A 27386-nucleotide genomic window follows, 5' to 3' on the forward strand; every position below is an offset into this window, starting at 1 on the left:
CTCTTGAGCACATATCAATTATGCATCTCTCCTAATTAGGACTTGGAAACAAACTATTTAGGACTGTGATTGCGAAACAGAATAGTTGGCAGAAATTGAAATTGAAATTGGCAAATTGCTCTTTTGGTATCTGGCAAGATAACAACCATTTTAATTAAGATCTGCGTAGTTTTAGAATATATTATAAGTGAATCATACCTCTTTTTTCTGGATATTAAGAAGCTGTTTGTCAAGTTTTTTTAAGAATTATTTTATTTAGTGAAAGGAACAGTCTTTTGGCATCGTTATTATTCTGATTTTATAGTGATTTGAATTGAGGGAAAGGAGTGCTTTTAGTTGTTTGAAGTAACCCAAATAGGGAAGCAGAAGAGGGGCAGTTCCCCGTCACAAGCACCGTTGTACCTCTGAGGAGAGTCTCCCTTAAACTGCGGGGATTAGGTGAACGGGGACTGGCGTTTCCCTTGTTTATTGGGTTTGTATAAGCTAACGCTTTCTAAACGTTTTATTTGCTGTGTTAGTGTTGTTGCATGTTTCTTATGGCCGGTATGCCGATATGGCCGATGCAAAGCTTTCCCTTATATCTTAAAAATAACCTACAAGTCCCTTTACCGATCACCCCCCCCCAATAAAAAAACAACCTAAGAGTCTCAACTCAGTCTGGCTCTAAGACCTGACCTAAAGAGCAACCCCTCGCTCTTTACGCTAAAGCTTTTAATTGCTTTAAAAAGTAGAATTGTGGCAAAAAGTCAAACTTTTGCGTAAAGAGCGAGGGATTACGGAGGGGACAACCCATTTCATATACGGATTAATTTCTGTTCGTTTTAAGTTTTAATGTTGCTCCTTACTTTCAGTTAGAAAAACTAGTTTTTTTTTTTATTTAATTTCTGAACGTTTTTGAATTAATGCATGTTTGATTTTGGCTCTCCAAACATAAATTATTAAAATGAAATTTGCATATTAATTCTTGTTTTGGCTTTCTCTTAATTTTGATCAGACGATTTTGAGAAATAAGGGGTGGTTAAGGAGGGCTAGTTGCCCTCCAATTTTCGGTTACTTAAAAAGGCAACTAGAACTTTTAATTTTTAACCAACGTTTTTATTAGTAAAAAATATAGAATTAACTTACATAACAAACTTTTACATTCTTATATTTTTATTATGTATATGAGGGGGTTTGTACCCTCGTTCATACCTCGCTCTTCACACTAAATCGTAAGTTTTGTCCCAATTCTTTAAGAATGACCCCTGAATCAGAAAGGCCGTAAAATAAATAGTTGAAATTACTAAAAATACTTTAGCATAAAGGCGAGGTATTTATCTCCTCCTAAATACCTCGCTCTTTATGCTAAAGTATTTTTAGAACCCCTCATATGCGTAATAATATCTGTTCGTTTTAAATTTCAATGCTATTCCTTACTTTCAATTGAAAAAACGTTTTCATGTTTATTTTTTCATTGTTTTTTTTTATAGTAATACTAGAAAATCCTGTGCCCTTTTCATTGAATTTTTCTTCCCCCGTGACATATTCCTCTAAGGAAAGATCCTCCCACATAGCCCCCTCCCATCAACCCCACCCCCAAACCAAAAAAATCCCCCTGAAAACGTTTGTACACTTCCCAATAACCATTACTGCATGTAAACACTAGTCAAAGTTTGTAAGTTGCAGCCCCTCCCCCAGGGACTGTGGGGGAGTAAGTCGTTCCTAAAGACATAGTTTGTATGGTGTTCGACTATGAAGAACAAAATGGTTATCTCAAAATTTTGATCTGTTGACTTTTGGAAAAAAATGAGCGTGGGAGGGGGCCTAGGTGCCCTCTAATTTTTTGGTCTCTTAAAAAGGGCACTAGAACTTTTTATTTTCGTTAGAATGAGCCCTCTTGCAACATTCTAGGACCACTTGGTAGATACGATGACCCTTGGGAAAAAAAACAAAAACAAAAAAAAAAACAAACAAACAAACACGCACCTGTGATTTGTCTTCTGGCAAAAAATACGAAATTCCACATTTTGTAGATAGGAGCTTGAAATTTTCTCTATAGGGAAATTTGGAAATTTTCTCTATATATTTTCTCTGATATGCCGAATGCGATGGTGTGATTTTCGTTAAGATTCTATGACTTTTAGAGGGTGTTTCCCCCTATTTTCCAAAATAAGGCAAATTTTCTCAGGCTCTCAACTTTTGATGACAAAGACTAAATTTGATGAAACTTATATATTTAAAATCAGCATGAAAATTCAATTCTTTTGATGTATCTTTTAGCATCAAAATTCGGTTTTTAGAGTTTCGTTTACTATTGAGCCGGGTCGCTCCTCGAACTGTTACCACGTACTGTTTGATTTGATTTTGAAGAGCCTTGGAATTTAGTGTTTTTCACAAAACACGATGCATCTTTTTTGTAGCTTGACATTAAATTATAACTGGAAATAGTTTCAGATTGGAGTTTGTGTTATCAAACTGTTTTCAATGCATACCTAAAAATCAAACATTTCGTGGTAACGAACTGTAGTAAGGCGCGACCCCGCTCAATAGTAACCAAAACTCTAAAAACCGAAATTTTTATACCAATAGTTATATCAAAAGAATCCTATTTTAATGCGTATTTTAAATGGGTTATGAGGGGGTTACATGGGAGGATCTTCAAATGGAGGAATTTATCATGAAGGAAGACAATTTCCATGAAGGGGGCGCAGAATTTTCTATTATTATTAAAAAAAAACAATGAAAAAATAATTTGTTTTCAACTGCAAGTATGGAGCAGCATTAAAACTTAAAACAAACAAAAAATATTACGTATATAAGGTTTTTTGTCTCCCCCACAATACCTTGCTCTTAACGCTAAAGTAGTTTTAGTAATTTCAACAATTCATTCTACGGCCTTTGTGATTTAGGGGCCATTCTTAAAGATTTGGGACAAAATTCAAGCTTTAATGTAAAGAGCCAGGTATTGACGAGGGGGTAAACCCCGTCATATACGAAATAAAAATACACAAATATAAAAGTTCGTCACATAAGCTAATTCGTAAGGTACGTATGTTTATTACTAGCAAAACGTTTGAAAAAAAAAATCTATTTGCCTTTTCAAGTAACCAAACATCAGAGGGCAACTAAGCCTCCTCCCCCATCCTTCTTTTTTTAGCAAAATTTTCCGATTAAAACTATGAGAAAGCCATTTAGCAAAATTAAATGAAATGCAAATTTTGTTTTATTTATTCATGAGCAGTGAGCCAAAATCAAAACATGGCTTAGTTAAAAAACGTTCAGAAATTAAATATATAAAAAAGTTCTTTTAACTGCAAGTAAGGGGCGACATTATAATTTAAATTGAACAGAAATTATTCCGTATATGAAAGGGGTTGTCCCCTTGTCAACAACTCGCTCTTTATGCTAAAGTTTTTTTATTGTTTTAAACAGTAGAGTTGGGACAAAGAGTCGAACTTTAGCGTAAAGAGCGGGGCGTTGAGAAGGGGACAACCCCTTTCATATATGGAATAACTTCCGTTCGTTTTAAGTTTTAATGTCGCTCCTTACATACAGTTAAAAAAATTGTTTTGTTTTTTTATTTAATCCCTCATAGGATTAGACTTTGGTTGCCTAAAAATCCTTTATAGGATCATGGTTGGAATGAACCCTGACCCATAGTAACTGAAAAATTAAAAACTTTAAAAAAAAAAATCTGTCACGTGAAGAAGAATTACCATGTGAAGCTGTTTCAGGAGTGGTAACTATTACTTCGAAAAATGTTAAGGGGAAAAGTTTGCTGCTAATAAACGGCTTGAGGAAATTTCAAAAAACGCCCTGAAAACCCCGAAAATGTGGTCACATCAAAATAAACACCATTGGAATTATCATAGCCGAAAACCCTATTTAAGAGAATTAAATCCCCCCTCCCATCAGGAGCAGCAAGAAAATCGCTTTTTCGCGTGGGAAGCAAGTGATGTTTCTCCTTTCTTTCTTTTTTTTTTGTTATTCTAAGAATCAGAATATAGTTACCCCAAATCCTTCTAGGATTAGTTTAAGGATTAGACAAAGGATGCTTAAATAGCCATTCCACTATACAAAATATAATAATAAAAAAAATTGGAAACTGCAATAGGAATAGATCATCCTATCCGTACTAATTTAATTCATACTATCCCATCTCTACTAATCTGTGTCATACCATCCCATCACATCTATTCTACATCACCTAAATCACCTTACTAATCTAAATATCACTACTAGCGGTAATAGCATTCCTTATTTTTTTCGGACCCGATTCTCTTCTTGACAGATTTTTCGGTTAGTCTGTAAGTCTCGTTTCTGTAGATTTGGTTCGTATCATGAGATGAAAAGAGTTGTAGCTGGGTTATTCTCCTTTCCTCTATCTAATTCAAGGTGCAAAAAAATTTAACAAAAAGAAAGAAAAGGCCATACTGGAGTATCAGACTCAGTCTCCGAGCTTTTCAGATTAAAAACAAATTTATTACATCTTCTGTTTTCGGCAGTTCGTTCCTGTATACTTGCATAAGCAACAGCGCCTCAAACCTCTCCTCAGACGTTGTGCTTCTGAGTGCAGAACACATTATGTCGACCTTGGAGAAAATTGTCTCTACCTCACATGTTGAAACTGGAAGCGTCGCAAGGATTGTGAGCAATGCAAAGATGTTCAGAAAAATCTGCTCCTGACAGCCGATGAGAGCCGAAATAGCCTTCTTCGGCTACTCCGTTGCTACCTTCGACCAGTGGCTCTTCCATATCTGGAATTTCATTTTCAAATCACTTCATGCGCAAGTTGAAAGGTCCTTGTACTTCTCGTACTCTTCCTTCAGATCGTCGCAATTCTTGCGATGGGCAATTGTTGGAAATAGTGATGAAAGTTTAGCCGCATGAGGAAAATGGGAGTTGTATCTTACCGGGAAATGAAGAATGGCTCTAATGGCTGGGATGAATGCTGCCATCCTGCATTGGCTTTCTGGATCCAGATTCGGTACTCCCGTTCGGTACACAGAGCGCGAGGCTATGCGCGGTTGGAGGACTTTTATGGCAACATTGATGTTTTTGCCATGTTCTCGACTTCCGTATAGAGACACTGGAACTCAGTTTTTGCACGGGCTCACATTTCCTCTATTGTTGTCTTGACGCTGCTTATGGCTTCATTAGAGATGAAAACGAATTCAAGCAGACCAGTCCAATCAACGTATCTGGTTTCTAAATGCAAGAACATAGTAGATGTGCTTTACTGCTGGCCTCTCGGTCAAGCCAGCCTTCCATCTCACCCAGAAAAGAAATAATAGACGACAAGGAATCCCAGAACCGACTAATTGCCCCATGCCTCTCTATAAATCTTGTGGTACAAAGACCAATCAGGGTCTCAGCTCTACAGTTGCCTGACATTAGATGTTTCTTCAGAAGCTTTGTTCGTTTGGCACTCGAGCTGAAATGACAAATAGTTTCTTGTACGACATCTTGCACATTCCGTAGAATTGGGACAGAAGCTGTCTTCGAGCACGAAAGATTAGTGGCAGGGCTTACGCAATGAAATTAATCTGCAAGTTGGTAACTACGCTTTGTTTCACCCCATTTACCAAGCATGATATGCTAGCGGCTTTGTTATAACCTTGGCCGATGCACTTTGTCATGTATAAGCCAAATTTGGTGACTTCACTTAAAAGTAGTGTGCTGAGGCTTTTGCCGTCTAGCCTTTCTTCAAAATTTTGGCTGGTGTTGGTCTTTTCATCTTCAGAGAGCCCCGCTAAGGTTTGAAAAGCGTCGAATATGGCAACAGGATCTTCTCGGACTACGTAACCCTTTTCTGATTTGTAAACATAACGATACCCTACTACCATGACTTCCCTTGTCTGTCTATTTGTGGATTCGTCAGCAATGAGACACCAAACTCTTGCTGTGTTCTCTTTTCTGACTGCTTCGGAGTTTATAAGTTCTCCACCCGATTAGTTAATTTTGGATCTGCTTACTGGTGAATTTTTTGTTTCCGGGTGTAGTATCTACAACCCTTTGAATCAGCGAATCACCCCCATGAACACGATACCGAAGTAGGTGACGGAAATTACCATCATTTTCTGCTGCGAATAAAATAGGCCCCTGATTATCGAGTTTACCATCGATAATCGGTAGCCATGGAGGGGTATATTCTGTTCCCCGCAAAGTTTAGTTGTTTCCACAATGCTTGTAAATAGTTCACGGTTCTGGTGTAATTGTTTTATTCTTTCAGAGTCCAAGGCATTCCTGATATCTTGATGGTCTTGCTTGAACGAAGCTAAAAGCGCTACAACTCTGCACTGGTGATTCATATGATACTGTGAATTGGCATGTTTTGTAAGTGCGCCATCTTTTCCAGTTAGATTTGAGTGGTCTTTTTGGGGGGTTTAAAAGACGACCCGACGCATTTTTTGCCCCCCCCCCCACTCCTACCCCCAGACAGAGCCAACCACCCTCCATTACTATTGGAGATTCTCATTATGACACAAACACTATACCAAAGTCTCTCAATTTCTTGGTAACGGCTCACCACAAGCCAGGAAAATCGATGGGAAGTCGAAGAGTAAGTTCACCCCCCTTTCGTCTTTGTATTGAAGTCGGAACTTCGGCTTGGTTCTTTGGCTTCCATCTTTCGTTAAGAAAAAATGCAATATCTCCAGATGTTAGTTGGTTTGTTTCTTTTAGTATCACTGCGAAACCGAAGTCAGAGAAGGGTGTGATGCCAGTGTCAAGCGAGGAGGATGTGCTGCTGCTTGGGTGTGTCATCTCCGTCTGCTGCATCTTGAATATTGTGTCATCTCTCGATCCTTCTGTGAGCTGATCAGAATGTTTCACTTTAATGAGTGTCAGAATTGTGGGAAAAAGTTGGTAGTGACAGCTTGTTGTCCTTGGTGGAGCTGGTAGACAGTGTCTCTGTAGTCGAATCTGTGTGAGAACCAGAGGCAACGAGTAACGGCAAACTTGAAGTTATCGTCAGAGTTTTTGAATTTTTGAGGGGAATTTTTGAAGTAGTTTTTGACGGAAACGACAGATTTAAGGCATCTGAAAGAAATTTTATTGTTTTTTTTCTTGTTAAAGAAAACTCTTTAAAAATATAATAGTGAAGGTAGGTGACCCAAAATAATTGATATTTTTCTCAACACTCGTCGACAATAAATTGACAGTGTCTTGACAAAATTACTTTTCTGAGTTAGCTTTTTTTCTAAACAAATTTATAAGGTTTCGTTAATTCTGTTTGATCAGTATATTGACCTCAAGCGCTCAATCAAGTCCTAAATGATAAAATCTGAGCATTCCTCTCGTTAGAACCAGTTAGGTCATTTTTCTTTGTAAAATTTCCCGTTAAGCAGTGAAAAATAAGAAAAACATTCTCAAAAATACACCCTAAGTAGAGATTCAGCGTTTTCTTGATGAAACTGAAAATGGATGGTCTTGGATGTTTTGCCTCATCTCAGTTTAGGGCGTTTTGCCGAAACACGGTCAAAATACTGTTCAAGCGTGTGTTGAACAGCCAAGACCCCCTTTATAATGTGTCTCCCCTCGCGTGACCCATCCTTATCATAACCCTATCAATGACTCCCAGAAACCGTACCGTAAATTGATGGGCTCTTAAGAAAGAGAATAAAAAAATCTGCCAAAAACAGAAAAAACAATCTGAAGATGAAGATCTAGCAAGTTTAATTATATCATTAATTTTTTCTGAAAACGAGGTTTATCTTATAATTTTATGACGAAATGATTCGTAAACTGATCGTGCAATCGTTTTCATTTCTTCTCTAGCAGATCAAGAGCAAGATCTTGGATAAGGGGGCCACTGGACCAAGGGCGCCAATGTGACTCGAGGTGGGCACCAAATTAAAAATACCAACAACCAAAGGAAATACTACTCTTGATCTGATTTGCACGAATATGCACACTTTCTATAGCTCACCTATTCCTTTGTCCCCTTTAGGAGGAAGTTACCATTTTTGATCCAGTCAAATGAACCACCTGCAAAGTTTAAAAGGCTCTTTAACAATTTTTTCTCACCCAACGAAATGTTAGCCCCCTTAGAATTTGCCAGAGGTGGTTCTAGACGTAGGGCTGGGGGGGGGGGAGGGCTGCCGTCCCCCAGTACATCTGAAGTTTGATATTGAATCCTTTCTTTTCATATTCTACACTCCGGTGGTATATATTGCCCCCCCCCTAAATTATGAGGCCTAAAACCATTACTGCTCCAGGTAGCGACTCTTGAAAGTTTTAAGCCGGTATGAAAAGTTTTTCTTAGCCCCTTTTGGGCCCCATATTTGGGTTCTGAACCCAGCTAAAAAATGATTTTCAGTCTGTTTTTATACCTATTTTTTAGGGTCCCAATTTCCTCTTCAGTTGTTTCTTACATTGGGATCTTCGTGGGCCCAGGAATTCAAGGATACAAATTTCAAACCAATTGAAAAAAAATTGTTCTTTTAGGGTTTCATCCAAGAGGGACCCGTATCTCCCACTAAAAGTTCATTTGTAGATTAGGGCTCTCTTGACCTAATTGGTCTAAAGCGTTGTGAGCCGTTTCAAACAAAATTTGCTGGTGCTTTTTTTGCCCCTTTGTCATGTTTTATTTTCAGGGTATTCAAATTTCTCTTTGATTTTTAAATCTGTATTTAGGTCCTCTTAGCCAAATTACTTAAGGACATAAGTTTCGATTCAATAAAAAAAAAAATGGAACTTTTTGCTTCCCATTTTGTGTGGGCCTTTAACCCCATATGACTTTTGTTCATTATATGCATTTGTCTCTGAAACTTACGGCTGTAAAGTTCAACCTAATCAGTCACAAAAATTTCTTAGACCATTCCCGAAGTCCTAAGGTCCTCTCACTCCCACAACCAATGGGGTTGCCCTCTTGGCGAAATAACGGTGCCTGAAAGTTTAGATTAGATCGCAAACCCAAGAATGAAACATGTCCCCTTTGTCAAATGCAAAGCCTGTTTGCAAACAAGTGATGATTTGCATTATTTTGGCTTTTGTCCCCCGAGGTTGTGAGGTTATTTTACGGAGGAATATTTATTGGACATTCGGGTAATTTAGAACGAAATGGCTGTCTTCAAAATTATAACCGGATCTGTTGGAGGTATAGGGGATAAAATATTCTAAAAAACAGAGTTGGTGAAAAGAACATGAGAGTGGGATGACTGCCCTCCGATCACTTGTGATTCTTATAAAAGATACACCAACTTTCAGTTTGCAATCAAATGCGCCTCCTTCAAAGTTTCAAAAACCCTCCCTTTCATGCAGAGTGGTCGGAGGTTAAAAGAGTGAAGGAGGAAACAAACAATACACTGAACAAATATGAATCTTTACAATGTTAACACTATACCAATGCCTCTGATTGTATTGAGAAAATCAGCCGTTTTCTTGCAGTTTCATTGGGTAATTTGCTTCCCACTTCGTCCGTAAAACACCGAACGTAAAAGGGGCTGTAGGAGCGCTAAGTCATAGCGCTGAGGCTCTGTTTTCTCCTTCACGTAACTGTCGAGTGTTTATTATCAGACGCTGAAATGGGGTTGCTTCACAGTTGTCCCCCTCTGGCTAATAGTCTAAAAACCTAGTCGAATAAAATAAAATTTTAGTTGCCAGTCCATACACACATACTTTAATCCTTATTATTAGAAAATCTAGGACATATGACTGTTCTAATTTGTCTGACCAAATTTATAGTTTCAAACCATTTGTTTGCTAAATGGCTAAATTAATGTTTTGCTTAGCAACTTTGCATGACGTATCTGGTTTAAATTCTCATCAGCTCCTTCGTTCTGTAATATCATACCAGAATCAAGAAATTTAGTTGCAATACTTGTGTGCTAGTAATTTATTCTAAAGGTGATTAAAAATTAGCAGAAGGCAATGTTTAAGCACTCGCTTTGTTTTTGGGTTTTCATCTTGTTCGGTAAGCGTTATCTTTAATAAAAGAGCATTTCAAATTATATAAAATTTAAATGAAATTTTCATGTGTAGCCCATAAATGAAATTTTTGTATTCTAACCTAATTCAAAATTATTCCATTTTTTGGCGTATGCCTCCTTTTTCCTTGACAAAAAAGGAGACAAATCCCAGGTCCCATGTTATAGCTCCATAAGATGATTTTCTTCTGTTATTCGTAATTGCAACAGGACCTGACAAACCAGACAAACGCCTCTTATTGGCGTATGTCAATTTTTTTTCTTTTTTCAACGGTACGAGAATTGACAATTCTGACTCTACCATTTGATTCCTCGTGCTAAGTTGACTCTTGACATATAGACAGCTCATTTTCGACCAAAATGGCATATGTCGTCCTTTTACTAATGCCAGCCAAGCTATCCCAAAATGATGTCCCGGCAGGCACCTATGTCTTATTTTGTTTTAAGAGGAGGGAACAAAATGGTTAAAATATGTAAGATATATAGTAGATCTAAGAAATTGCAATAAAAGCAGTTAAGATCTAGAGTCTTTTGGGGAGGGGACTAGAAACCGAAAATGTTGCCTTTCCCTGTGTACGGGCAGTCCCTCGATAATTAAGGAACTTGATTGCGTTTAGCCAAACATAAGCACAATATTCTTTTGCAATTTTGGGCGACTTTTTTTTGACAAAATTGACCCAATTTTGGGGGAGGTAGTACAGCTCCAATAAAGCACCTCTTTCAATTCAAAATCTAGAATTTAAAACCTGAAAAATTCTTTTCTTTTTTTTAAATTTTAGACTTGATTGTAAAAACAAAATTAGGGTGCACCTTTTTCAGGGAAGAGTTTGATTTTTGGATGAGTTGTAGGTTAACCTTTAACGTAAAGAGAAAGGGGTGAGGTAAGTGAGAGCCCTTCCCCCACTTCTCCAAACGTAGGATTAAATAATATCAATGTTAGGACTTATAACTAAGGATATTATTACTGACCGAAATTCAATTAAAAAATTTAACATTCGACGCATGACAAAATGAAGAGAATTTCATTCTATATATGAGGAGGGGCCGACGCCCTTCTATTCCCTCTTATTTGTTCTATTGTCTTACTTATACGTTTCAGACTATGATGAGATATGTATAACTTGTTGGAACCGAAGTGCAAAGAGCGAGGATAATACCCCTCCTTTACAGGATGGTTTCTATTCGTTAGATTAACACGTTGCTCTTTATATTCATTTGTAAAACAACATTTTAAAAATTTATTTTCCCACATCCAAAGAGTTGTGCACTTGAGCAACCCCCCCCCCCAAAGGTTTGAATAGTTGGGGTAGGACTTGAGGTACATACTTTTGACTCAGTCTTAGACGTCCAAGAACAAGTGGGATCAATTCTGACCATTTGTATCATTTCTGTCCTTCCGTGCAACACTTCTTATCTTACTAAAGAATTAAATTAAAGTACTAAAATTCAAACTTAAAAATGTTCCAAATTAAAAATATAGATAGATTTTAAGTGTTAATATAACTATAACTAAATTTGCGTATTTAAACTAAGGAGAAAGCACTTAAATCACCAATGTCATCTGCGAATGCATGAGGATGGTTAACAGCTGATTAGTTTATCGAGAGGTTGAAGGAGAGTATTTCTTGAGGTTGAAGGAGAGTATCAAATACTTTTTAGAGCCTAATATGCAATTAATATAGGATAATAGGCTAATACGCTCTCTTTTTTTGTGATTTATTTCTTGTAGACTATGGAAAGCTAAAATTGTGCAGCGCGATTTATTTATTAGTGACTGACAGGTGATTGCGACAACCACTATTGCTTACCGTTTGATGCATTAATAAATAAATAATTAAATAAAGATTCTGTTATTCCCCTAACAGCAATGACCAAGCAGTAATTAATTAAAATCTTAAAGTAATTAATTAGTTAAATCGATCATCTCTTCTAGGACTCTGTTTTAAATGGACTCAGATGGTCACGTCGGCAAGTCCGATGCCGACAAGTCCATTTACCCCCGACTACACAAATGATGGCAAAAATGTTAAAATGGACCAAGATGAGAAGAAAAGAGAAAAGCCGACATGGGAACTGGAGGTGATTTCATTTCTTATATAACAACCTACCGCTGCAAAAGAGAAACGGAGGTCATAGCCCTATTTTAAAATGGATTTCACTCATTTATATATATCTAATTATACATACCATTTTTATATGAAGCACTAAGGTGTATGTGCACAGGGGAAGGGTATAAATGTCCGTGTCCCTTTTTTATGATGTATACGATTTGTGCTTCAAAGTCCCTTCTTTCCAAGTAATTCAACTATCTTCAAAAGTTTTTTCGAACCTTTGCTCAATCGAGAATACCAGTCTACCCGAAAAAAAAGTTCAGGCATACTTGGGAGCAAAGTATAATCAATCCAAAGCCTTTTTTTCTGGTGATGGAAGTAAAACTGGCCTAGCTTTTCATAGATTATTTCCGTTATTTGCAACTATCTTAAAGCTACCTTACTGTTTTTCGTGAAAAGACAACTTTTCATGGCAGATGGCAGATGGCAGACTGGAAGTGAATCCAGTCTGCTGGTAGAAAGTGTTTCTAGGGAGTATTTTTTTGTGCTGAATTCAAATTATTACCCTCAGAGCTTTAATGAAAATTCTGATTCTAAATTTAACTATTAAGTAGCTTTTTTGGAAACCTTGCAAGACAATGACTGAGATCACTTATTAACACAGCTTGGTAAATAAAAATTAATTATAGCAACGGGAGCGTAGTCAATTTTTAAAAAATTTGCTTTTCCACCAGTTACTGCGACTAGCAGTATAAATTGTTTGAGCCTGTCCTTTTAGCCAGCTAACATTCCTTACAGCTTACATTAGGTCCTGCATCAGCCTTTAGTTTTCATGGACAAACTCTATTTTTTGAACATTATAGGCGTTTTCGGGCTGAAAAACCTCTTCCTAGCTAATTTATCTACTATGGGTTGCCTCCCCGTAGTAGCATAATATTTGTAGGCATGAATATATAGTGAGACGGAGGTAATAGGCTTGGGACTTTCTGTGCAGGATATCGAATCTTGTTGATAGAAGAGCATCACCACGTGCTAAAAATCATGTTGTGACCAAGATGGGCCCAGGATTGCACAAAGCCTCCAACTTACTGGAGGTCCCAGGGACTTCTTGCTATCCGGTTCTAAGCCAGCTTAAGCGCTTCGGTGTAGACTTGAGAAGATATGTTGGTCCCCGTCCTGCACTGATATCCAGGATCATTGCTTTTCCTGAGGCCAAAATAATTTCAAGGATTTAAAGAACATGAAAATTGGAACTTGGAATGTTACGACATTAAAAAATGACTATCGCATCGACATTTTGACTGACAAATTCAGACAGTTTGAACTGGATTTAATAGGAGTTTCAGAAACTCATATCCCAGGGGTAGGAAGCATGAATATAGGTGACATAGAATTTGTTTACTCAGGCAGGAAGGATGGGATACATAAACAGGGATTAGGGCTCATGATGACTAAGGAAGCTGCTAAGTCTTGTTTAGGCTGGGAAGGTATTAATAATAGAATACTAATTGCTCATTTTATGACTAAAAAGTTCAGGATATCAGTTATAATAGTATATGCCCCTGTTGAACCAACTGATGGAGATACTAGTGACTCAGATGAATTTTACTTACAGTTACAGGAGAAAATAGACAGGGTACCAGGTAGAAATATGTTGTTTTTGCTAGGAGATTTTAATGCCCAGATTGGTAGAAATAGGGATAGATGGTATCCTAGCCTAGGTAAATTTGGCGTAGGAAGAGAAAACAGTAATGGCTATAAACTTTTGCAATTTCGTAGGCATAACAACCTAGTTATAACCAATAATGTGTTTGGTCACAAAATGGCCCATAAGTTGATATTCACGTCATGGTAAGACAGCAAACCCTATTGATTATGTTATTGTAAACCGAAGACTAGCAGGATCAGTACAAGATACTAGGGTGTATAGGAGTGATGTTATTGATGTTAAAAGTAAAGATCACCATCTAGTAGTGTCTAAGGGTAATTTAAAGCTGATATTTCGGAAGGGTAACTACCTCCCAGAAAGTTATGATGTTGGTAGACTCCAGGATGAAAATTTGAGAAAAAACTTCCACGAACAGTTGAATACTAAACTTGAGAGTTTAAAATTTGACAACGTGGAAGATGGATGGAATAATTTTAGAAAAGCAATCTGTGAAGTTGCTGACGGAGTCTTAGGTAAGAGTGCTAAAACTGCAACTAGGAATATTAGTGAAAAAGCTATAGGTTTAATAGAGATTAGAAGGGGTTTGTACAAGAACTATCTGAGTGATAGGTCGTATGAAAACAAAAAGAATATTAAGAAAGTGGAGAAAGCATTAACATATGAACTAAAGAGATGTGAAGTGGAGGCCATGGATAAAATTCCTGAGGATCTGGAAGATGCGGCTAGACAGCATAATAGTAAAATATTATACTGGCATGTTAATAAATTGAAAGGGAGTCGTCAATCCGGACTAGTCCCAGTTAAAGATAGAAATGGGGCCAAATTAGTGATAAGGAAAATATTAAAGAAAGATGGGTGGAACATTTTGAGAATGTGCTAAACCGAGATACAGTTGCAGGAAAAGATACAGATGAAAATTAAAAAGTTTGTGATACCTTGCATGTGAAGAATGATTTTTTTAGTGAGGAAGAATTAGCGACAGTACTAAAAGGATTAAAAAATAATAAGGCTCCAGATCCTGATTGTGTGATAAATGAGTTTCTTAAATATGGTGGCTCTGAGGTTAGGAATACGCTACTGAAGATTATGAACATGGTTTATGAAAAGTGGTTTATGAAACCACTGTATAAGAAAGGTGACAAGAGTAAATGTCGTAGTTATCGAGACATTAGTCTGGTCTCTTTAGGTAGCAAATTACTGAGTAATATGATACTTTTTAGACTGAGAGATGCTGTAGACAAAGTTTTAAGGGAAGAACAGTGCGGTTTTAGAAAAGGTAGAGAATGTGTCGACCAAGTTTTCACTCTTAGGTTAATAATTGAGAAGTCCCTTCGTTGTTAAACACTTTTGGTTCTTAGTTTTATTGATTATGAGCAAACTTTCGATTCTGTTGATAGAAGAGCTTTAGCAAAAGTCTTATCCTTATATGGTATATCAGAAAAATACATTCAAGTGATTTGTGCTATTTACGAGAATAATACTGCTTCGGTTAAGGTAGGAAATGAGGTTAGCAACTGGTTTTGTATTAAATCAGGAGTTAAGCAGGGTTGTGTTCTATACCCCTTTATATGGATCATTTTGATGGACTTCGTCTTAAGGAGCACAGGAAAGGCAATTGGAGACCACGGAATCAGATGGGGAGGAGAAATGCTCCTTGACTTAGATTATGCTGATGATTTAAGCATATTAGATGAAAGTGTGAGCAAAATAAATGAATTTTTAGAGGTTTTGCGAGTTCAGGGTGCTAGAGTAGGCTAGAAAATTAATGTGAAGAAGACTAAGTCGCTAAGACTAGGAATAAGTCAAGATGAAAAGGTGACGTTGGATAACGAAAAGATTGATCAGGTTGGCAAATTCACTTACCTTGGTAGTATTATTAGCGAACACGATGGATGCAGTGAAGATGTTAAAAGTAGAATAGCTAAGGCTCGGGGTGTTTTTTCACAGTTAAAAAAAGTTTGGAAGAATAGAAAGATCAGTCTGAAAACAAAGATTAGAATATCGGAAGCTAAAGTGATGACAGTGGTCAAATATGGCTCTGAAGCATGGGCACTCCGAAAAGCAGATGAAAATTTACTAGATGTTTTCCAGAGAAATTGCCTACGGATTGTTCTGGGAACTCGGCTGACTGACCGTATTTAAAACAGTAGGTTGTACGAAAAATGTGGTTCAATCTCGCTTTCTAGGGCTATAATGAAAGAAAGGTTGAGATGGCTAGGCCATGTTTTGCGGATGAAGGATGACAGATTGTCGAAGATTTTCCTTTTTGGCCAACCGTCTGGGCCTACACAGAAAGCAGGTCGTCCTTGTCTGGGTTGGGAGGATGTGATAAATAAAGATTCTATGGAAATGGGAACTTCCTGGGAGATTGTAAAGAGGGGGGCCTTGAATAGATTAGGTTGGAGGAGGAGCAAGCGTAGCTGTGTTGGCTTCAGGCGACTTGGTGCTGCAGTGAGTTATTAGTAGTAGTAGATCCTCTTCCCATCTAATGCAGACCTATTTGAAGAGTTTAGATTTAAGAATGCAATCTTTGAGTTTATTGGCACTGTTCCCTCCAACACTAGCGTTTACTGATTTTTATCTCCTCAACAACTCTCGGGCAACTATGTAAAACTAGGCATAAATGAATGAAATTTGAAATGTATTATTTTCTTATAAATTTGGAGTAGTTCTAAGAATTTTTTTTTGGAATTAGCATAATAACCCAATTCTTTTGATATATCTATTGGTATCAAAATTCCCGTTTTCTAGAGTTTCGGCTACTATTGAGCCGGGATATAAATTTTCAAACTAAATGAATTTAGCCTGGGTGCTTGACAGCTTGGTTTTTGTTTCGGTTTCAGACCTTCAAAAGCCCAAAGTTTTCATTCTGTTCACTTCATATTTTCATCTGATAATTGATAATATTTGATACACGTAGATCGAGGTTTTGTCTCAATTTCGGAAGCTGGAACTGAGTGTGTACGAAAAAGGCGACACTGTGTCTGTTATCTCGACTGTGGCAAGTGAAATCAAGAGCTAATAAAATCATTTCCTCATAATTCTAACATCATTTCTACATCATTTCTAAAATCAATCATATCTAATCAATTCTTATAAAAGAATTTTGATGGCATTTTCAGAAAGTTTGCTTCAAGAAAGAGCAAGCAACCCCAAAAACATACAACACCGAACGTAAAATATATAATATAAAATATTTTTATATTATAAATAATATAATATAATATATTATATTATATAATATATAATTATATTATATTATATAATATATTATATTAATATAATATATAAGATAAAATATAAAATATATAAAATATATAGTAGATTTAAGTCTTAGCACTAATTTGGTGATGAGTGACTTTTTTCCAAAAGCATTTTGTTTTATGTCATAAATTTGGAGAGTGTAGGCCTAACCACTTTGTACATCCTGGCTATTGTATCCTGGTACATTGTAATATGTTCTTTGGACATGAACAATGTCTAGTACAGTTAACTATGTCTGTATAGGACATTAACTATATACTGACAAAATTGGATGTAGCTGAGTAATGGAGAGTGATCAAAAAAAGACTCAAAACTTTGACAAATTTTTGATTCACTTTTCGCTTGATAGTGTTTGGGGTTACGTTTTTGAAGTTCTATGTTTCAGTCTTGTGTGAGAACTGGATAGAGAAAACAGTTTCTCTTTCCCTTAAATACGAATTCATCAGTCCCCTTAATCCCTCCCTGAAAAAATTCTTGATAGTTTCAAATTTCTCCCCCCCCCAACTTCAAAGCAAAATAGGGTACACTTATCGGTATACGTAAAAAAATGTCCCTAATAATATTACTTATTGACTTTATACGATCTCTGTAATGAGAAATGCTTATTGGCTTCCAGGGTTAATAAGAGAAAAATAAATTTGTGCTCTCTTGTGAGAAACGTAAATCTATTTGCAGTAGTGGTTTTAGGCCTCATTATCTGGGAGGGTAAGGTGTAAAATAGTAGTGTAAAAATATAAATTGAAATGAATTTAATGTCAGATGTATAGAAAACTGGGGGAGGGGTGGGAGAAAGCTTTCCCCATACCCATGTATATTACCATCCTTACGCATTTGACGTTTCAGATGACGCTTCCCTACCTATTTGATGTTCCAGAGACGCTTCGTGCGTCTGTTATGTAGCACACCGGTTTTTTTTTTTTTTTTTTTTTTTTTTTTTTTAGGATAGCAATTAGCTGCGAGTTATGACACTTAAGTGAGATGTCTCCTCTATTTATTTATTTTTTTTTTAGAAAGAAAAATCTTGGGAAGATTCCACTAAATTTCAAAAAAACTTCACTACTGCCCTTGTCCAAATTAATGCTGTCAATGGCTCCCTGTGCCTTTTCTTTATTTTATACTGTTGTTTGAAGAAAAAGGTAAGAGATCTATGCTTTGGGTTTATTCACACTCTTTAGGTGCAGTATCTGTATAAGATTTTTTCCAAGGGATCAATTCGTAATACACCTATACAATTTACAATGCCCAATAAAGTTTCTCTGACCTGCGTTCAATTATTACCTTTGACTTCCTCTAGATTTGTTTTTGTCTGGATGTTTTAAGTTCAAACTTAGGTCATAAGTCAGATTTTTAAATAGAAAGTCTGTTTCCTTTTGTTTTCAAAAGATTAATTCATACATATACGTTTACAATAGTATATAGCAGAGATTCTAGTCTGTGCCTTATATATTAACGTGATTAGATTTTATTTAAATACAAATTTGCCTTTCGTATTTCTCTTTGTTTTGTTGCATTTGTGTTTTTTTTTCATGCGTTGTTTAAGCTTCATATAAAGCTTAACTGAAGTTAGGTTTTTAACCCATTTCTGATATTTGGAACCAAATTTAACCTAATCTAACTTAACCTAAACTAAACTAACATAATCTAAACTAACTTTAACTTTTATCATCATAGCTTGCATAAGACTGAAAAAGCTGACTCACAAAGATAATTGAATCAAACTATAGAAAAAGGAATTTCGAACATTCACCGGTGAATGTCGACATTAGCTAGATTTCAGACATGTTGGTGTGACGCTTCGCGCTACACCAACACCTAGTTGGTGGGGGTGCTTCGTGCCCCCCCCCACAGACCCCCATGCGCGTAAGTCGTTACGCGCTATATTAGTTACACGCCATTGTAGTTGTGTCCCTGTATATATATATATATATATATATATATATATATATATATATATATATATATATATATATATATATATATATATATATATATATATATATATATATATATATATATTTTTAACTACGTAAAACTTGCGAATATACAATATTCTTCGCTTTCCCATTGTCTGTGCATATAAATAGATTGTCAGGTTTGTCGACTCTTGAACATGCAACATATAATTGTCCATGAGAAAAACAATTCGTATTCAGATCTATACCGCATTTTTCTAATGATTGCCCTTGAGCTTTGTTGATGGTGATTGCTAATCGAACATTCCCTCTGTCCCCGTCGTCATTTCTATGTCCCCCCAGTGCCCCCCCGGCGTCCCCGTTGTAGTTGTGTCCCTTTCGTCATTTATATTTCCTTTGTCACGGTCGTCATATGTGTCCCGGTGTCCCAGTCTGTAATTTCTTTTTGAGTGTCCCGGTCATCATTTATATTCCCTGTGTCCCGGTCTGTAATTTATCTTTGAGTGTCCCGGTCTTCATTTATATTCCCTGTGTCTCGGTCGTAATTTGTGTCCCAGTGACCCAGTCTTTAGCGTCATCTTATAATGACGTCATGTACAAAGCATAATATACTTATAATGACGTCATATGCAAACCCACAAACAAACAAACATGCATATATACAACTTATATATATATACTAGCTGTTGGGGTGGCGCTTCGCGCCACCCCAACACCTAGTTGGTGGGGGCGCTTCGCAACCCCCCCAAGCCCCCCCGCGCGCGTAAGTCGTTACGCGCCATAATAGTTACGCGCCATTGTAGTTGTGTCCCTATGTCCCACCTGTGAATATAGATAGATATATATATATATATATATATATATATATATATATATATATATATATATATATATATATATATATATATATATATATATATATATATGGTTTTAACTACGTAAAACTTGCGAATATACAACATTCTTTGCTGTCCCATTGTCTTTGCATATAAATAGATTGTCAGGTTTACCGACTCTTGAACATGCAACATATAATGGTCCATGGGAAAACAATCTGTATTCAGATCTATACCTCATGATTCTAATGATTGCCCTTGAGCTTTGTTGATGGTGATTGCTAATCGACCATTCCCTGTCCCGGTGTCCCGGTCGTCATTTATATCCCCCTGTTTCCCCCGGTGTCCCCGTTGTAGTTGTGTCCCTGTGTCCCGGTCGTCATTTATATTCCCTGTGTCCCGGTCGTCATTTGTATCCCGGTGTCCCGGTCTGTATATACATTCGTTTTTTAGTTTTGTTTTTCTCCTTTATTTTTTTCCTTTTTTTTTCTTTTTTAGCTTATTTAGATTTTTAGATTTTTTAGTTTTTTTATTAGTTTTTAGTTTTTTTTTCTTTTTAGTTTTTTTGTCCCGGTCGTCATTTATATCCCCCTGTTTCCCCCGGTGTCCCCGTTGTAGTTGTGTCCCTGTGTCCCGGTCGTCATTTATATTCCCTGTGTCCCGGTCGTCATTTGTATCCCGGTGTACCGGTCTGTATATACATTCGTTTTTTAGTTTTGTTTTTCTCCTTTATTTTTTTCCTTTTTTTTTCTTTTTTAGTTTATTTAGATTTTTAGATTTTTTAGTTTTTTTATTAGTTTTTAGTTTTTTTTTCTTTTTAGTTTTTTTGTAGTTTTTACCTTCTTTTTAGTTTTGTTAATTTTTTTTTTTACTTATGTCCTGGTCGTCATTTATACTCCCTGTGTCACGGTGCTTTGTTGATTGCTAATCGAACATTCCTTTTGTCCTGGTCGCTTTCTCTTTGAGTGTCGTCATTTATTTTTTTCTTTTTTAGTTTTTTTAGTTTTTACCTTTTTTAGTTTTTTTTAGTTTTTTAGATGAAAATTTTTTTTATTTTTTTTTTTTTATTTTTAGTTTTTTATTGGTTTTTACCTTTATTTTAGCTTATTTTTCAGTTTTTTCCTTTTTTTTTAGTTTTTTTTAGTTTTTAGTTTTTTTAGTTTTTTACCTTTTTTTAGTTTTTTTAGTTTTTTTAGTTTTTTAGCTTTTTTATTTTTTTTATTAGTTTTTAGTTTTTTTTGTAGTTTTTGCCTTTTTTTAGTTTTTTTAGTTTTTTAGCTTTTTTATTAGTTTTTAGTTTTTTTTGTAGTTTTGGCCTTTTTTTAGTTTTTTTAGTTTTTTAGCTTTTTTATTTTTTTTATTAGTTTTTAGTTTTTTTTTGTAGTTTTTGCCTTTTTTTAGTTTTTTCAGTTTTGACGTCACCTGATCCAGTTTTTTCAGGTGACGTCACCTGATCCATCCACAGATCCACAGACAACTTATTTTTATATATATAGAAGATATATATATATATATATATATATATATATATATATATATATATATATATTATATATATATAGTTTCTTTTTTAGTTTTTCTTTTTTAGTTTTTTTCTTTTCTTAGTTTTTTCTTTTTTAGTTTTTCTTTTTTTCTAGTTTCTTCTTTTTATTAATTTGTTCTCTTTTTCAGTTTTTTCTTCTTTTTTCCTTTTTTTTCTTTTTTAGTTTTTCTGTTTTTTTTTGGTTTTTCTTTTTGTTTTTTTTCGTTTTTAGTTTTTTCTGTTTTTTATTTTTTTCTTTTTTTTAATTTTTTTTCTTTTTCAGTCTCTTTTTAGTTTTGTAGCTTTATTAGTTTTTTTTAGCTTTTTTTCTTTTTAGTTTTTTACATTATATATTTTTTTCTATTTTTAGTTTTTTCCTTTTAGGTTTTTCTTTTTTAGTTTTTTTCTTTTTTAGTTTTTCTTATTTTTAGTTTTTTTCTTTTTCTGTTTTTTCTTTTTTAGTTTTTTTCTTTTTTTTGTTTGTCTTTATTTTTTATTTTTTTAGTTTTTTCTTTATTTTAATTTTTTTCTTTTTTAGTTTTTTTCTTTTTTTAGTTTTTTAGCTTTTTTAAGTTATTTTAATTTTTTTTCTTTTTAGTTTTTTACTTTTTTTTTCTTTTTTAGTTTTAATTTTCTTCTTTATTTTTCAGACGTCATATGCAAACCCTCAAACATACAGAAAAACCAACATGCTTTAGTTTTTTCTATTTTTTAGTTTTGTAGCTTTTTTAGTTTTTTTAGCTTTTTTTCTTCTTAGTTTTTTACCTTTATTCTTTTTCTTGTTTTTAGTTTTTATGGCACTTGGTATTAACCAAGTGACATATAGCAATCGCCAATTCTGTCGGTCTGTCTGTCTGTTGGTCTGTCGGTCACGGTTTTGCTACTTTAGGCACTTCCAGGTAAGCTAGGACGATGAAATTTGGCAAGCGTATTAGGGACCGGACCAGATTAAATTAGAAATAGTCGTTTTCCCGATTTGACCATCTTGAGGGGAGTGGGGGGCCGGTTAATTCGCAAAAAATAGAAAAAATGAAGTATTTTAAACTTATGAGCGGGTGATTGGATCTTAATGAAATTTGATGTTTGGAATGATATTGTGTATCAGAGCTTTTATTCTAAATCCCGACCGGATCTGATGACATTGGGGGGAGTTGGAGGGGGGAACCTAAAGTCCCGGTTTTGCTACTTTAGGCACTTCCAGGTAAGCTAGGACGATGAAATTTGGCAAGCGTATCAGGGACCGGACCAGATTAAATTGGAAATAGTTGTTTTCCCTATTTGACCATCTGGGGGGAGTGGGGGGCCGGTTAATTCGGAAAAAATAGAAAAAATGAAGTATTTTTAACTTATAAGCGGGTGATTGGATCTTAATGAAATTTGATGTTTGGAATGATATTGTGTATCAGAGCTCTTATTTTAAATCCCGAACGGATCTGATGACATTGGGGGGAGTTGGAGGTGGGAAACCTAAAATCTTGGAAAACACTTGGAGAGGAGGGATCGGGATGAAACATGGTGGGAAAAATAAACACAAGTCCTAGATAGATGATTAACATAAACAGAACGGATACGCTCTCTTTGGGGTAGTTGGGGGGGGGGGGGTATTTCTGAAAAATTAAAAAAATTAGGTATTTTTAACTTACGAACTGGTGATCGGATCTCAATGAAATTTGATATTTAGAAGGATATCGTGGCTCAGAGCTCTTATTTTAAACCCGACCGGATCTGGTGACATTGGGGGGGGGGGAGTTGGGAGGGGGAAACCTAAAACTTGGAAACACTTAGAGTGGAGGGATGTGGATGAAACTTGAGTGAAAAAAATAATCACGAGTCCTAGATACATGATTGACATAACCAGAACGGATCTGCTCTCTTTGGGGTAGTTGGGGGGGGTTAATTCTGAAAAATTAAAAAAAATGAGGTATTTTTAACTTACAAACGGGTGAATGGATCTCCATGAAATTTGATATTTAGAAGGATATGGTGTCTCAAAGCTCTTATTTTAATACCTGACCGGATCTGGTGACATTGGGGGAAGTTTGGGGTGGGGATACCTAAAATGATAGAAAACGCTTAGATTGGAGGGATTGGGATGAAACTTGGTTGGAAAAATAAACAGAAGTCTTCTATACGTGATTTACATAATTGGAACGGATCCGCTAAATTAAGGGGGGGGGGGGGGTAATTCTGAAAAATAAGAAAAAATGACGTATTTTTAACTTACGAAGGAGTGATCGCATCTTCATGAAACTTCATATTTCGAAGGACCTCGTAACTCAGGTATCTTATTTTAAATCTCAACCGGATCAAGCGTAATTGGAGGGGGGCAGTTGGGGGGACCGGAAATCTTAGAAATACTTAAAGCGGTGAGATCAGGATGAAACTGGATGGGAAGAATAGAAACCTGTCTAAGATACGTGACTGACATAACTGGACCGGATCTGCTCTCTTTGGTGGAATTGGGAGGGGGGTAATTTTGAAAATTGAGGTATTTGTAACTTACGAAAGGGTGACCAGATCTTAATGAAATTTGATATTTAGCAGGATCTTGTGCTTTAAAGTTCTAATTTCAAATTCCGACCAGATCCTGTGACATTCGGGGGAGTTGGAGAGGGAAACCGGAATTCTTGGAAAAGATGAAAATTGGGGTATTTTTATCTTACGAATAGATGATCGGATCGTAATGAAATCTGATTTTTAGAAGGAATTCATGTCTCAGAGCTCTTATTTCAAATCCCGACCAGATCTTTTGACATTGGAGGGAGTTGGAGGGGGAAATCTTGGAAAAACACTTGGAGTGGAGGAATCGGGATGACGCTTGGTGGATAGAATAAAAAAATGTCTTTGATACGTGATTGACAGAATCGTATTGGATTCGCTCTCTTTGGGGGAGTTGGGGGGAGGGGCTCCGTGATTTGGCGAGTTCGGTGCTTCTGGACGTGCTAGGGCGATGAAAATTGGTAGGCGTGTCAGGGAGCTGCACAATTTGACTTGATAAAGTCGTTTTCCCAGATTCGACCATCTGGGGGGGGGGGGGCAAAAGGGAGAGGAAAAATTAGAAAAAATTTGGTATTTATAACTTACGAGTGGGTGATCGGATCTTAATGAATTTTGATATTTAGAAGGATTTTGTGACTCAGAGCTCTTATTTTAAATCTTGACCGGCATTAAGCCTCTTATTTTCCTTTTTAAATCAATCTATTGATTCATAGAATTTATACCATATAATTCATACCATATGATCTCTTGGCTCTTAGCTCTTCTCGCCTCGTCACAAGTGCCATATGAGCTCTTAGCTCTAGTTTCTTTTTAGGTTTTTCTTTTTTTCAATTTTTTTTCTTCTTTTTTAGTTTTTTTTCTTTTTAGGTTTTTTCTTTTTTCAGTTTTTTTATTTTTTTGTTTTTCTTTTTTTTTTTTTTAGGTTTATTCTTTTTTTTTTACCTTTTTTATTTTTTAGTTTTCATTTTCTTTATTTTTGAGACGTCATATGCAAACCCTCAAACATACAAAAAACCAACATGCTTTATATTTTTTCTTTTTAGTTTTTTCTGTTTTTTAGTTTTGTAGCTTTTTTAGTTTTTTTTTAGTTTTTTTTCTTTTGTTTTTTACCTTTTTTAAATTTTTTCTTTTTTTAGGTTTTTTCTTTTTAGGTTTTTTCTTTTTTTTGTTTTTTTTCTTATTTAGTTTTTCTTTTAGTTTTTTTTCTTTTTTCTTTTTTTTTTGTTTTTTTTCTTTTATTTTTTCTCTTTTTTAGTTTTTCTTTTTTAGTTTTTTTCTTTTTTTCTATTTTTTTTCTTTTTTTTTCTTTTTTTTAGTTTTTTAGCTTTTTTAGTTTTTTTAGTTTTTTTTTCTTTTTAGTTTATATATATATATATATATATATATATATATATATATATATATATATATATATATATATATATATATATATATATATATATATATATATATATATATATATATATATCTTCTATATATATATAAAAATAAGTTGTCTGTGGATCTGTGGATCTGTGGATCTGTGGATCAGGTGACAGGTCCCAGGTTCAAATCCTGGTTAGGCTAAAAAAGGTAAAAAACTAAAAACTAAAAAAAAAAAACTGAAAAAACTAAAAAAGGCAAAAACTACAAAAAAAACTAAAAACTAATAAAAAAAATAAAAAAGCTAAAAAAACTAAAAAAACTAAAAAAACTAAAAAACTAAAAAAACTAAAAACTAAAAACAAAACTTAAAAAAAGGAAAAAACTGAAAAATAGAAGAGAAAAAGAAAACTAATAAAATTAAGAATAGAATAAAAAAAAATAAAAAAGATAAAAACTAAAAAAAAAAGTAAAAAGAAAAAAACGAAAAAAAACTAAAAAAGCTAAAAAAAAAGGTAAAAACCAATAAAAAACTAAAAAGAAAAAAAGGAAAAAAAAACTAAAAAAACTAAAAACTAAAAAAAAAAACTTAAAAAAAAGGAAAAAACTGAAAAATAGAAGAGAAAAAGAAAACTAATAAAATTAAGAATAAAAATAAAAAAAATAAAAAAGATAAAAACTAAAAAAAAAAGTAAAAAGAAAAAACGAAAAAAACTAAAAAAGCTAAAAAAAAAAGGTAAAAACCAATAAAAAACTAAAAAGAAAAAAAGGAAAAAAACTAAAAAAAAAATTTCATCTAAAAAACTAAAAAAAACTAAAAAAAGTAAAAACTAAAAGAACTAAAAAAGAAAAAAAAAACTAAAAAAAGGGAAAAAAACTGAAAAATAAAGGAGAAAAAGAAAACTAAAAAAATATAAATGAAAATAAAAAAACTAAAAAGATAAAAACTTCAAAAAAAACTAAAAAGAAAAAAGAAAAAAACTGAAAAACCTAAAGAAAGGTCAAAACCAATAAAAAAAAACTAAAAGGGGAACACTGGGACACAAATGACGACCGGGATACTGGGAATATAAATGACGACCGGGACACAGGGAATGTTAAATTAGCAATCACCATCAACAAAGCTCAAGGGCAATCATTAGAATCATAAGGTATAGATCTGAATATGGATTTTTTTTCCCATGGACAATTATATGTTTCATGTTCAAGAGTCGGTAAACCTGACAATCTAAATAAATGACGACACTCAAAGAGAAAGCGACCGGGACAAAAGGAATGTTCGATTAGCAATCAACAAAGCACCGGGACACAGGGAGTATAAATGACGACGACCGGGACACATGGATATAACTACAAAGGGGACGCCGGGGTGCACAGGGGGATATATAAATGACGATGGCGACTCAGGGGAATGGTCGATTAGCAATCACCATCAACAAAGCTCAAGGGCAATCATTAGAATCATGAGGTATAGATCTGAATACGGATTGTTTTCCCATGGACCATTATATGTTGCATGTTCAAGAGTCGGTAAACCTGACAATCTATTTATATGCACAGACAATGGGACAGCAAACAATGTTGTATATTCGCAAGTTTTACGTAGTTAAAAACATATATATATATATATATATATATATATATATATATATATATATATATATATATATATATATATATATATATATATATATATATATATATATATATATATATATATATATATATATATATATATATATATATATATATATATATATATATATATATATATATATATATATATATATATATATGTATATATATATATATATATATATATATATATATATATATATATATATATATCTATATTCACAGGTGGGACATAGGGACACAACTACAATGGCGCGTAACTAATATGGCGCGTAACGACTTACGCGCGCGGGGGGGCTTGGGGGGGGGGGGGGCGCGAAGCGCCCCCAACAACTAGGTGTTGGGGTGGCGCGAAGCGCCACCCCAACAGCTAGTATATATATATATATATATATATATATATATCGCAAGTTTTACGTAGTTAAAAACATATATATATATATATATATATATATATATATATATATATATATATATATATATATATATATATATATATATATATATATATATATATATATATTATATATATATATATATATATATATATATATATATATATATATATATATATATATATATATATATATCTATATTCACAGGTGGGACATAGGGACACAACTACAATGGCGCGTAACTAATATGGCGCGTAACGACTTACGCGCGCGGGGGGGGCTTGGGGGGGGGGCGCGAAGCGCCCCCAACAACTAGGTGTTGGGGTGGCGCT

At 34.6% G+C, this 27386-nt stretch overlaps 1 long non-coding RNA gene across 1 annotated transcript; it reads left to right on the forward strand.

Annotated features, from left to right (window-relative positions):
• Nucleotides 1-9742: 9742 nt before the first annotated feature.
• On the forward strand, nucleotides 9743-18060 carry LOC136027645 (uncharacterized). The gene is made up of 3 exons (XR_010617650.1): nucleotides 9743-9895; nucleotides 11842-11987; nucleotides 17903-18060. It is a non-coding gene; the product is annotated as an uncharacterized LOC136027645 (long non-coding RNA).
• The last annotated feature ends 9326 nt before the right edge of the window (nucleotides 18061-27386 follow it).

This window comes from Artemia franciscana, chromosome 5 (genome assembly GCF_032884065.1).
Source record: "Artemia franciscana chromosome 5, ASM3288406v1, whole genome shotgun sequence".
Classification (NCBI taxonomy): Eukaryota; Metazoa; Arthropoda; class Branchiopoda; order Anostraca; family Artemiidae; genus Artemia; species Artemia franciscana.